The following is a 12887-nucleotide window of genomic DNA, read 5'->3' on the forward strand; positions in this document are numbered from 1 at the left end:
TTTAGCAAATCCCTAATTCCTGTTCTATACTGCAAATGACTTCTGATCATTTAGAATACTAAGGAGAAGTGACATTGATGTTAGGGTCAGAGATCTGTTATGTATTTAAAGCAGAAAAATAAATATGTACATCAGTGCTATGTTGGATTTAAACCATATGCATTGTTACAAACTGAGACGCTTTTTTTTGCTTGCTAGTTTTTGTTTTAAAGAGTTTCTACATAGGTATACATTCTGTGTTACACCCAGCATGTTTTTTGTTTTTTCTCGAAGTTTGCGGAGCCGTGTCATAAACTCTATCACAACTTTCCCGTCTTATTCCAGCTGGATGCCATTCTTTCTTCTCTCATCTGCATGTGTATGTTCCAGGAAATTCTTGTGAGTTGTGCAATAGTATTTGATTATCATCGCTTACAGGGAATAACATGGAAGTCTTTACTCTCAGCTGTAGGGTTCTGTGGGCTATCCACAGTGTTACTATCATAGTGTGCTTAGTAGCACAGATCTGTTGTAATAGCACATAAAACTGTTAGAAAGGATTTTTTGACGTTTAGATTCCCTGGTAAGGTTTTCCAGAGTGATTTTTCACCTTATGTGGATGGTGCTTTCAGCCTTTAAGCAACTCACTGAGTTTGATTGTAATGTTCTAAACATACCGTATTGAGAGCCTTCATATTCTTTTTAACTTGGGGGCTGGGGGAAAAATTGTTATGTTTGAGTCAGTGAAGGTCACACATCTACAAAGTAACAGAAAGCAACAGAATGTAAAATGTGTCCCTAAACTTCCCCTGTTCAGAGATGTTTGCAATGGTCTCGTGTGTTAGACTTTTTTTACTTGCACACGAGGTCTGTAGTGGTATAAGACTGCACTGCTCCTGAAGTTGACATCTAATGGGCCCATCCTATACAAAGCCTTGAAACAGTAAATGTGAAATATGCATAAAAATTGAATAATTATGGCATCTGTTACTCCAGCACCTCTTAATGGGAAATTAACTGAAGAAATAGCAGGTTCAAAGATGTGTTAACACTCCAGTAGCATTTTAAATATGAGGTATGGGGTGGAGGAAGGATAATGGGGATGAAATTGAGCTCTTAGATAATCATTTGACATGCAGGTAATTGAATAGCTATCCAGTGCACTGATGAACACTTGTAAGGAAATGCATTCATTGCCGTGTGAGATGTTTTATGCTGTAAGGAAAGCAGAATTTTTGTGTGTTTTTTGGTAGCTACTCAAGATCTGCATCTCAAATTAATATGATTAATTGAAAAATGAACAGATTGTTAAAAAAGAGAAAAAGAAAATGAGAAATAATTCTCACATATAACACCATTCTTACTAATAAATGAGGAAAAAAAATCTCATGTAGATTTAACTCTGTAAATGGTCTGAATGAGCTGTTAACATGTATGAATAATCACATTCACTGGGAGATGGCCTGTCAGTTTGAAGATCTTTAGCATGTTAAAAAAAATTATCAGTCAAGTTCTGTATATACCAATTGCAACTTGATCACTTTGGCTATTATGGATTACTTTCTTCATTACTTTTCTGTAAATAATTTGTAATCATATTTGCTGAGTGTAGCCGGAGAATGTCTGCATGCGTATCTTTTCAGACTTTAAGAGTGGCTGTCAACAAATATGAAGTAATATGTAATGTATGGAAAAAAAAAAAACAATAAACTTCATTTAAAAAGTGTATTGCTCCTATAACTTCTCTCAGTGCTCATTGATTAGAGATTAAACATTATCCTTTGTGCTATTCAGATTGGGATTTTTAATTAGGATGTCATTATTACACAGATATACTAAAATGCTAAATTGATTTTTGAGACCTTCTGAAATAATGGCATTACTTCTGCAAAATGAAAATCATAATAGATTATTGACTAATGCTTGGCTTTTGGTCCAAGGGCATATCACCAATGTCAACATTTTCAATATCTTTCGTTTCATGCAAAGAGATGCTCATAATTAGGTTTATATTAAAAGTTTGTGCCTATTGACTCATTTTTTATTAATGACAGTAGTATAGCATTGATTATTCTTGAAATATAAAAGCAAGCAATAATGCCCATTGCTGACACTTATATACAACCTAAAATTTCTACTTATTTAAGAAATTGTACTTATGCAACTAACATTATAATACCTGCTGAAGTTTCTGAACAGATGCTTATTTAGCTGGGAACTGCTCTTAGATTATTATTTACACAGTCCCTGCACATTCTGTAAAATAATGGGTGCCTAATGATACTTTCAGTGTAGACTTCATGGTGTAGCATTCATGGTATCTTTTTTAGGCAAATATGGAGAGGGCAGTTAGTTAATGATTGAGACAGTTAATTTCTTCCTGCTAATTTGATGTGTATCAATGCTTCCTGGATAAGTATTTCACTTGAATCCTGAAGTATTGGTCACGGTCCGCAACCATTATTCCATATAGCCTTTGTGCCTAAACCTACAAGGAAATCAGATGAAAGAGGACAGATTTTGTTTGTATTTAGTAGTGAGAGACTCTCCCTCTCAATGTGCAGTTGCTTAGGGAATGCCAGAATGGATTGAGGCATTTTGGATGGTTGGAGTTATCAATAATAAAAAATCACTATCAAGTAAACCCTTAAGGAAACCCTTAAGAATGTGAATTTTAATTAAAATTTCTAAAGGGCTTTTTTCTTGAAGTGAAATTTGTTTGAACTCGGAGATGTACAAATCAAGTTTGAGGGGAAAAGGTCATTTTTGTCAGCGTTACTAGAGGTTGTACTGTTGCCTTTGACTATGGCTAATAGGAAGTATAATATATGTTAAGGGATAACTTGTTGCCCTAAGAACTCTTCTTTGAAGGTGGTGTTTTCCCACTTAAAACCAGGATGCTTGCTACCTCTGCTGTGTAAGTTGAATTTCATATCAAATCTGTTGCTTCTGTAATCCTTCATTGATGCTTATGTGGAGTTCCCTCTATACTGTCAACATCTGACCCACTCAGAAACCAGGAGGCATCCCTTCTACAACTAAAAAACACAATCCATTTAAAATATACAGAAGTGCTTTCCTTCGCACTGAACAAGTTCTTTTCTGGCCCAATGGAATCTCTCCTATCTACATTGCTTCTCTGGGAGTGTGTCTGGAGAGAGACTCTGGGCTTGGAAAACATTTGCTTTTCTCACTGTACACTGGTCTTCTGCACAAACCAGAACAGAAATGGAATTTGATTTGGAAACAAAACCTCAGTGAACATTTTCATTTTGCATGTCTTCTATATTGGCTTTCTTTGTTCAGATAGACACAGTATTAAAATTCATTTTTAACATGCACTTCAAGTTTTGAACTTACAAGCAAGTGGTTTGTTTTGTGTAGTGCTCTAAAATATGAATTCAGATCTACAGGCCACTGACCTCAGATATGGCTGTATGAATGTAAGAAACGTTTAGTAATATGAAAGGACTCTACAGTCCTTAATTACTGTACATTAAAGTAAAAGTATAGTCTGGAGAGTTTTCAGTTTTCCTACTGTTATTTTTTTATTATTTGCAAATAAGCATAGTTTTTATTTCTGTTAATTTACCTACTATAAAGTCTTCCCTGTGATTCAAATGGCAACAAACCATTGACATTAGAAAGATTTATGATAACTGAGTGATGTGGTGAATAATTTAAGAAAACTTTTTGAATCAAGTTGTTTCCTTTGCCAGGGAATGAATTAACTTGGGCTAAACTTTTAGAGAAGTTTCCTATTTATTCCTTTAAAAACCATTTCCTAAGGCAATTTGATCATATTTTGTATATTATTCATGCTGAAGTAACTCTGAAAACAGGAGACAGTTGTTTGTAAGCCTGTCAATGTGTCTCCCTACTTTGTGATGGGAGTTAATATGATTACATGAGGCAGAAACAGAGAAGATCCTTAAATACAAACCCCAGGATCGTAAACTGAAATTAGGGCATATTTACAGTTCTGTGGCTCTCATCTTCTATAACTAATAGTCATCAGGGAGAAAACTGGCATGATCATTGATTGTCACTTTCATTATACAAGCAACATAATTATGATAATTATGTCTAAACTCCTTCACAGAGGATGCTAACATAATTGGAAGTATCCCATACTTCTCTGAAATTAGGGCACATGAAATAATGAAGGTATACATTACCTTTATTCAGATTAAACCAGTCCCTTTTCAGTTGCATAACTGAAAACATTTGGGGGAACATTTCATATTTTTCATATTTCTAGTAGAAATTGATTCCTTGAACATTTTATGTACTTGTGATTTAAAATATTCAGATTTCTCACTGCCTCTGTTAATAGTTTATTAGCTTATATTGATATATAATTACACAAAATATGCCAATTTCAATATTGTTAGCTATTTTTATTAAAAAATACAGGAGATTTTTTAATGTATATGTTTTTAATAACCACAATTTTGAAGAATCTAACTGTGATCCAGTGTGCATTCATAGCTATTATTTATGTCCCTTAGGCACATATAATTTTGTAGAATGGGAGAATATTGATAACACAAATGGTGTATATTTACACTTTGTATTCAGAGACCTCAGACTGAGAAACTGACTCTTTAAAAAAGTTTCTGAAGAGGAAACTTCTCTAATATCGTACTGGATAATAGATATATATATTTTTTTTTCGCGTGTGTGTATGTATATATATAAAGGCTCTATCATGATTCAAGTAATACTTGAGGAGGCCCCACTAGCAGTAGAAATCAAGGGATACAATAATTCTTCACATTATAAAACCAATCATAGAATAGCTTGGATTGGAAGAGACCCCAAGGATCATCAAGTTCTGCTACAGACAGGGCTACCACCTGGACTTGATCACCTCCAGAGACGGAGTATTCACAACCTCTTTGGGCAGCCTGTTCCAGCACCTCACCACTCTTACAGTAAAGAACTTCCCCTCACATCTAATCATGGCTAAGTAGAATAAAAACTTGCCAAATAACATGTCATTTTTATTCAAAGTTATTTTATATTACAGCACTTCACAAATGTGCCTTAACAGAGCTGATCAGCTGATGGGAATGCTTCAACTGCCCTAAAGATGCAAAAGCGGTTGAAAGAGAGAATGTGATTCTTCCTGCCTATAGAGGTTTAGAATTCTCTGAACATGGCAAATCTTTCGGTTATATTGATAAACGTTTTCAAGTATTTCCCAGTTTTGTATGTTAAGCAGTATTACAGCCTCTGAGGAAGCTGTCAAGAACAAGTGTTTGTGTATGTGGCTATAACGTTTTCATATACAATACTGACTGTCAATGAAAAGGGACACTTTCTTGCTCTTACATACTAGAGCGTAGGCCAGTCTGTTGATAAAAATATTAGAGGCTGTGATTAAGAACAGTGTGGCATCAACCAAGTATTTAGTGAACAAAGTGTTTGGTGAAGAATGTTTGCAAGTGTTTATCTGATTTTAAAATAACAGAAAATATTTCCTTGGTGAGTGTTCATTTATGTAACTATTGAGCTTTGAAGATGGAAATGCAATTTCTTAAAGAACTGAGACATTTTTGTATGAAAAGATTTTGTGGAAATGTTTCATTAATTCTGTAGAGAAACCCTTTGCCTTAATTTTTCCATTAACTTCAGCATTTACTTGCATTTACAGTTGTTCAATGCGTACAATGGCAGAAATCATTAATTAATCACTTCTGTGAAAGAACATTTAAAAAAGGGAAACTTATCAAATATAGGCTTAAATATGCTATCTTTATTTGAACAATTATAGAAGTATAAATAGTGAGGTCTGTTTATTTTACTACTTACAGACTTATTTTACTTAGTATCCTATATGAGTTCTATATACATGGATGCAAAATCCAGAACTGAGGGCATTGTCCGACAGTAGGTTCATATGAGCATAAGAAAGCAAACTTCACATTCAGATATTTTTAGAAAAGGTGCATGAAATGTTCTATTAAAAATCATTTGGTAGAAAGCTGGTGCAGATTATCTTATAAATGTGAGGAGGACTGAGTTTTTAGAACGCTACAAGGAAATGACACTTTTAAAGGTACGTAACTTTGTATCCTGATTACTGAGATCTAGCTTGGTATATTTTCATAGACAAATAAACCTAAGTATATGAGAGATAGGATTATAATATAGCAAACTATGACACGTCAGATTTTGAAATATAAAGAAGAATCCACCAAACAAAAAAGCAGTCTAAGCATGCAATTCATATTGGTAAGTTTGGGCAAACTGCACATGCAGAACAGGATAAAAGTAACGCTTGGACTAATATGTGTGTTTAGACATCTAAGTAACGTCTGCCTATGGGTGTTACTTGCAATTAAATGTCTGCCTCTTCACCAATTTTATGCAAATCTACACGGTATATTTTTCTCTTTATCTGTCTTAATTTGTAGGAGCAGAGTGGCAGTCAAGTATCAAAATATTTTTATGCTGGCCACGCAAAGCCTTGCAACCTCAAACAGATTTTGAAAAGCAGGATGATGGACCAGATTTTCCCAAGTGACTTGTTGTTTTGCCAGTCTTAAGTCTAAATAGTAGACACGTAGTTACTTGAAGAAAAACAATGTATGTATAGAGTTAGATTCTCTGAGTTCTCAACCAAGCTTGTTCTATATTTTGCTATACTTCATCATTCAGAAGTCAACTCACCACGAACTATAGCTGAGTTTCACATTATTGTCACTGATTAAGCTAAAAGTTCAAATCTAATTCATAGACAAGTCTGTACACCAATTTGACCAACTTCAAAATCTTATTTACAAATGCAATTTTAGTTTACCTTTGTGACTTGAAATCATGAATGAAGCTGGAGAAGACAAAGATTAATTTATATCAGTTCTTTTCTAGAGAAAATGAATGAGTGTATGTTACTCATTCTTTGGTAATGTGTATCTCAATTGTGCATTTTGATCAAATGGGATTTGGATCAGCATAAAAATATGCTAATATAGACAGCTACCTGTAGAATTGGGCTCTTCATTTATTTGAATTAAAGATATCCATTTGGTGGTCTGTCTGTGAAGAACCTATCTTTTGGAAGTGTGTACAATTCAAATTCATATATTGGTGAAAATAGAAGAAAATATTCAGGAAGTCAATTTTACTAAAACTGGTTTTAAGTACTCAGAACAGGAAACCATTTACCATGTACGTTAGATCTTTCTAATGACTGTCTAACTAGAAACAGGCTATCTTAATTCTCAGCCTCGAGCAAGTACAAATGGCCTTGCTTCCAGACTTCATTACAATATTTATTGCGATTTGGATGGAAGACTTTTGACACCACAGTCATAAAAATTACAGGGGACCACTTATTCGTGTTTGATAAGAGACAGAACATAGTCTCCAGCAGGCTTCAGCATTAATCTGTAATGGTTTTGATGGCCAAGGACCTCTCCAAATGAAAAGCTAATGGTCGTCCAGTAAACTCCTTTCAAATATATAATGTTTCCTTTCTTCTGAAGAAAGCTAAATGTATATTGCTCCTATTGATGGCAGGAAAGATATAGCTGAACATAATCATAACTAAGTAAGTGGTGAGTACAACTTGTAATTTCAATTTAAATACATTTTTATAATGTTTCTTATATTTTGATGTTCAGTCCTACAAAACATTGCTGAGTATTATAACTTCTAAAAATTAGAATTACTCTTTTGTTAGCTTTTGGGATTCCTAAATGTCTGTTATCTTCTAAGCATGACCATAACACCTCTTGAAAGACATATACAAGTAGACTGGGTAGAAAAAAAGAAAGAGTTTACCTAAAATATGGTAATTTTAAGCCTGTCTTATTTGGAGATTGTTACTAGGACAGTTTTTGACACTTTGCTCTCAGATTTGAAACTGAGATCTGGCCAGCAATGAATGGAAGCTGCTTCATCCAGTGTTTGTTTTTGTTTGTTGTTGTTGTTGTTGTTTTTTTAAGATTGAACTTCTAGTCTCTTCCTTAGTTTCAGCAGACAAAAATCATCATCGTGTTTCAACTAACTTTCCTACTGACAGGCAAACATTGAACACATTTGAACAGAAATGCAGGGATCTATCCTTTGCATCATGGATGGGGCAGGTTTTCAGGATGCTTGAGGGTGGCTGCCTGGAATCCCCTTTTGTGGCTGATTGTTGCATGTTGTGACCCTTTCTCTAAATTCAGTGCTATGAAGAGACAATGTTTTTAAAGTTGGGTTGTTGTTTTTTTTTTTTTTTGAGTAAACTTATGCTAGAAATATATGACTAATACTATTGCATTTGTTTTCCTAGAAATCATGTGGATGTATGGTAAGAAACTTATACATCGTAAACAATGCAAAGAAAATAACTAATGTTTCTGTTCTACATGTAATACATGCAGAAACAGTATTAATGCTTATTACTAATTACCTGCCAGAATAAAATTTTCTGAGTGGCAATTACTTTATAGTTTTCAGGCAAAAGTAATCTTTTTCAGTAAATTTAATAATTGAAGAAACTGAATAGGCAATGATTAATCACTTATTTCATCATTACATATTGAAACTTGCTTTAATCTGTGTGTTTTTTACATATATATGAATTAGTTTTATCCAGTAAGATATCTATATATTGAATGTAGATGGATTTTTTTTTATATATTTAATATCTCTATTAGTTTCTGATGGGAACATTGACCTAAATGTTCATGTTTCTAAATATATATCAGAATTTGCAGAAAAAAAATATTCATTGGTGTCCAACTCTTTGGCTTGCCTGGGCTGCTCTGAACGAAACGGAGTTGTTTAGGGCAGAATCTACAATTGCTTCTCCAGAAGTAATGCCTACTAACTATTTCCATGCAAACTACAACTGATATAAAGAGCACAACTATAGTCTTTAATGAAACGAATTGTCAGCTACAAAACACTACTTTTTCAGCATAGTTACCAGCATTAGCTCTGAATTTTCACTGGTGATGAACCAAAGCCTGCATGCTGTACTTGTAACAATCTGCACCAGCAGAGGTGACCACTGTCTGAAACGCACTGCCTACTACCTCACTGTGCTCACATCCACTCTTTGATCTCCATAAATGTTCAGGAAACATTGCTGAATGTTGATGGATGCCATTTTTTCCATATGGAGGAATTCAGTGACACGCATTTACTTCATCCCCATGTGTTAGATATGAGTCTATCAGACTGCCTCTCTGCTATGAGACAGATTGCAGCAAGAAAATGTAATGGGATTTTGATGGGAAGATTCAATCTCTACTGCCGTACCACCACCATCAACCTCTGAGATCATATATTCCATTTGAAAATTTGTAGATACTGTATTTGTGTTGACTGAAAATGGAGTCACAAAGCAATCAAAAAATTGATGAATTTTTTTTTTTTCAATCTTGAAACCTGTTCTCAAATTCCTTTTTCAAAGTAGGAAGCACAACTTTGTATTTTTTGCTGTTCACAGGACCACATTTAGCCAACGTATTGCTATCTGTGAATTTATTTCTTATTGCTTGATTTAGTACTGCACTGTGCCCTCCCCATACTCCTGTTTCAGCCCAGATGGGGTTCATAGCACACTGATGTTTGGTCAGTGCTGAGTACCATTATGGGGCTGAGCTGCTGTTGTGATGGCACATGGGATATGGAGTGGCTGCGGAGTGAACTGGGCTGGGCCATGGGTTGGATGTGCCTGTATTACGTATTCTAAAGATATTCTCACAACTCAGCTGATCATTAGTTCGGAGCGTATGTGTGTGCATATATGTATGTGTATATATAGTTAAAATTCATTAAGTAGAATTATGGCCGCCATGTGTCATTTAAATTATAAAAAGTTAAGTTATTTGTGGTGGGGGGTGGGGGAGGGTAGGGTAGAGCTAGATGACTAGATGACCTTCAAGATGCTTTTCAACCCAATCTCTGTTTTTGCAATTTTGCTTATTTATATTTATATTTTGGCTAGTTTCTACTAGCAAATAATAGTGTCTGCTCAATATTTTACAGTCATCAGTGTTTAAATACTATTTTAAAAAAAGAGGCTGCTCTAAGCAGTCTGCATTTATCCTACTTTAGGCTATTCTTTTGGGCTACCATCCTGGGGAAAAAAAATCCTGTCAAAATAGCTCAAAAATTGGGAAACCTTTAATGAACTATGTAGTAAGTAGAGGAAATCATAAACTAATATAACAACAAAAAGACTTTTCTTTTTGTTTTCCCTTTGTTTTTGTTTTGGTTGGTTTTCTTGTTTCTCATATCTTCACAAATCTCTTTTTTTACTCTGTGTCTTTTAGATAAATAGTTTAAGACGTTCCTAATACTTAGGGAATATTAATCCAATGACAGTTCCTGATTAACTCATTTTAAACTATTCAGTCAGTTTTACCCAGACCCTAAAAGTGATGTGCTGATGTACAATATGTACATGTACAAATACATGTTAATTAGTTATGTTATTAAGATGACCTTTACTAACAACTGCAAGCTCAGTTAAGAGCATGTTTGATCAGTTTTTAGTTGAAGGCTGGAAGTCACCACTATGTTTTTTATATATGTAGGAAAAAAATATTTATTCACATCAAATAGCAGAGCCAATACACTATGTCCACTGGTGTGCTAAAGTTAAAAGCTTAAAGTTGATTATTTTGCCTGTATCAGATCATTGTCAAACATTGGTAGCATTGGTGTTTGACGTTGATCTACAGTTTGTCCCAACATACCTCATTCTAATCAATCGCACAGTTACTTTCAGGTTATTGAACAATGGAAATAAAATTATTTCATGGTACATCTCACTGTTCTAGTAAAATTCCTGCTTTATTTCTCATTTTAAAAACAAACTAGCCAGGCAGTTGATACTACATAAACAAAGCTTAGTCTTTATTCCATAAGCATCTCTGGAAGATTGTTATGCTTCATTTATACTCTGAATCAGATCTTTACATATCCCCAATGTGCTGTCTTGCTGTTTCTGAGTTTTAAAGCTACCACTAATGTCTTTACCTTACTTACCAAGCATTTTATTTAATCACCATAGCTGACTTTTAATTTCCAAATTTAAGGAGTGCCTATGTAGTATTTTCCTTTAATGGATCTCAGACTGCTCTATAAAGAAAAGTACATATTGTTTCTTCTTGCACATTGAGCAACTGAAGCAGAGGGGTGGAAGTGGTACTAGTGGAATTTGGGAGTAGAGCTGTGATCTAATTGATTCACATAGTTAATTTAGAAACTTAAAAATACTGTAGGAAGATTAAAGAGCATTTCTTGTCCCTAATTAACATGGATGTAAACAAGGCAGGTAGTTCAAAAAAGTTTAAACTAGCTTACTATGATCTTGATTGATCCAGTGTGTAGCATCAATTGTAGGTAAGTTTGGAAATTTCTGGTATTTAATTCCAGTCTATGTTAGTGTAATTTATAGTTTTAGTAGAAAACAGGCTTGCATAGTATTCAAAGTAGAGCATCCTTTTGTATATAAATAGGCAGTAAATTTAGCCTAGTTTTTGTGACAGAAGTCTAGTACTGTTTAGGATTTTAAAACTTATTCAGATTGTTCTGCTTTGGACTGGTCTGCTCATTCTGCTTCCTTCCTCTGATATTATTTGGAGAGGTATTCAAGAATTTGTCACATGAGAAATGTTTTCATCATGTTAATTAACAACTAATGTTCACATTTTATAGCATTGGCCATATCTATTATTACAGTCAGCAACAGGACTGTTATATTTACTTGCTCCAAGATGCATTTTACTTAATTGCTTAGTTGGATTAGAAACATTCTGATGCAGTGAATGCGTTTAATGGCCTCACACCTCACTTCCCATAAAGCTGCATTTCTATTCCTGTTCTGCATCCTTTTAAAGCACTCACTCAGAAATTTACTGATGTAACCAATTAGACTACAAAAGAGGTGAGATTTCAGGAGCTGTTTGGGAATTACTGGACTTTTTCAGCTCTACAGCAAAGGAAGCTTGTTTACAATGCTAACTGTTATTATCTTTATATGTTGTTTAAAAGTTTGGTTAAAATTAATTTCGTTTGCAGTATTTTTTTTTAAGATGAGAGTTTAAGTGGAGCTCAGGGTGTGTGAACATAAATTTTGCCTAGACTTCTGGAATAGAACTGTGTTTCACCCATGCTGATTTGTCTTAATGTTAATCAGAGAGTAACTTTGCAGGTTTGCTCACTGGATACATAGTAAGAAGACTTAATTTATTTCAGTGAAATAAACAGCTGAATGATGTATCTGATTTAGGATTATTTAATTCCCATGATCCTTTTCAGGTTTTTCCTTTATCTAATTGATTACTGAATTATCAACTTTTGGAAGTAAGTGGGCATATGCTGACATATCTTAAAATCTTCCAACGTATTACAGCTTTACCAAGTTTTAAAAAGTATAAAGGTACCAAAGTGTGGGTAACACACGTATCACTGTCACCACTGATGAATGTACAAGGGAAACTTTTAGGAAAGTGAGTTTTTTTTTTTCCCTAGGCTTTGATTTTTAAGAGAGATTTTACCTTTGACTAGAGTAGTTCCTTTTTTCAATTTTAATGATAAGTACTGCGATGTCCCTATTCTTTTAGAGCATAAGGACTGAAACTGTGCTTAGAATAACTAAGTGGCTAGATAAGTGAACTAGCATCTTCAGGGTGTTTTGGTATCACTGCTGAGATACAGTTGCTGCACTCATTTATTGTTAAATTCGGTAATCTTCCATAAAAATTAGGTTTCTTCAGATATTTGAGTTGCATTTTTAGTTATGCATTTCCCTTTGTTTTGCTATGAACACTCCTCATGTATGTATTAATTTTGAAAAAAACTGTCACACTGACTTCACTAAAACATAGAATTAATTAGTGACAAAATACTTGATATTACAGGAAACTAGAAGAAATGGGTTTAAGTGTTTTTTT

The sequence above is a fragment of the Meleagris gallopavo genome, chromosome 13 (genome assembly GCF_000146605.3).
Source record: "Meleagris gallopavo isolate NT-WF06-2002-E0010 breed Aviagen turkey brand Nicholas breeding stock chromosome 13, Turkey_5.1, whole genome shotgun sequence".
Lineage (NCBI taxonomy): Eukaryota > Metazoa > Chordata > Aves > Galliformes > Phasianidae > Meleagris > Meleagris gallopavo.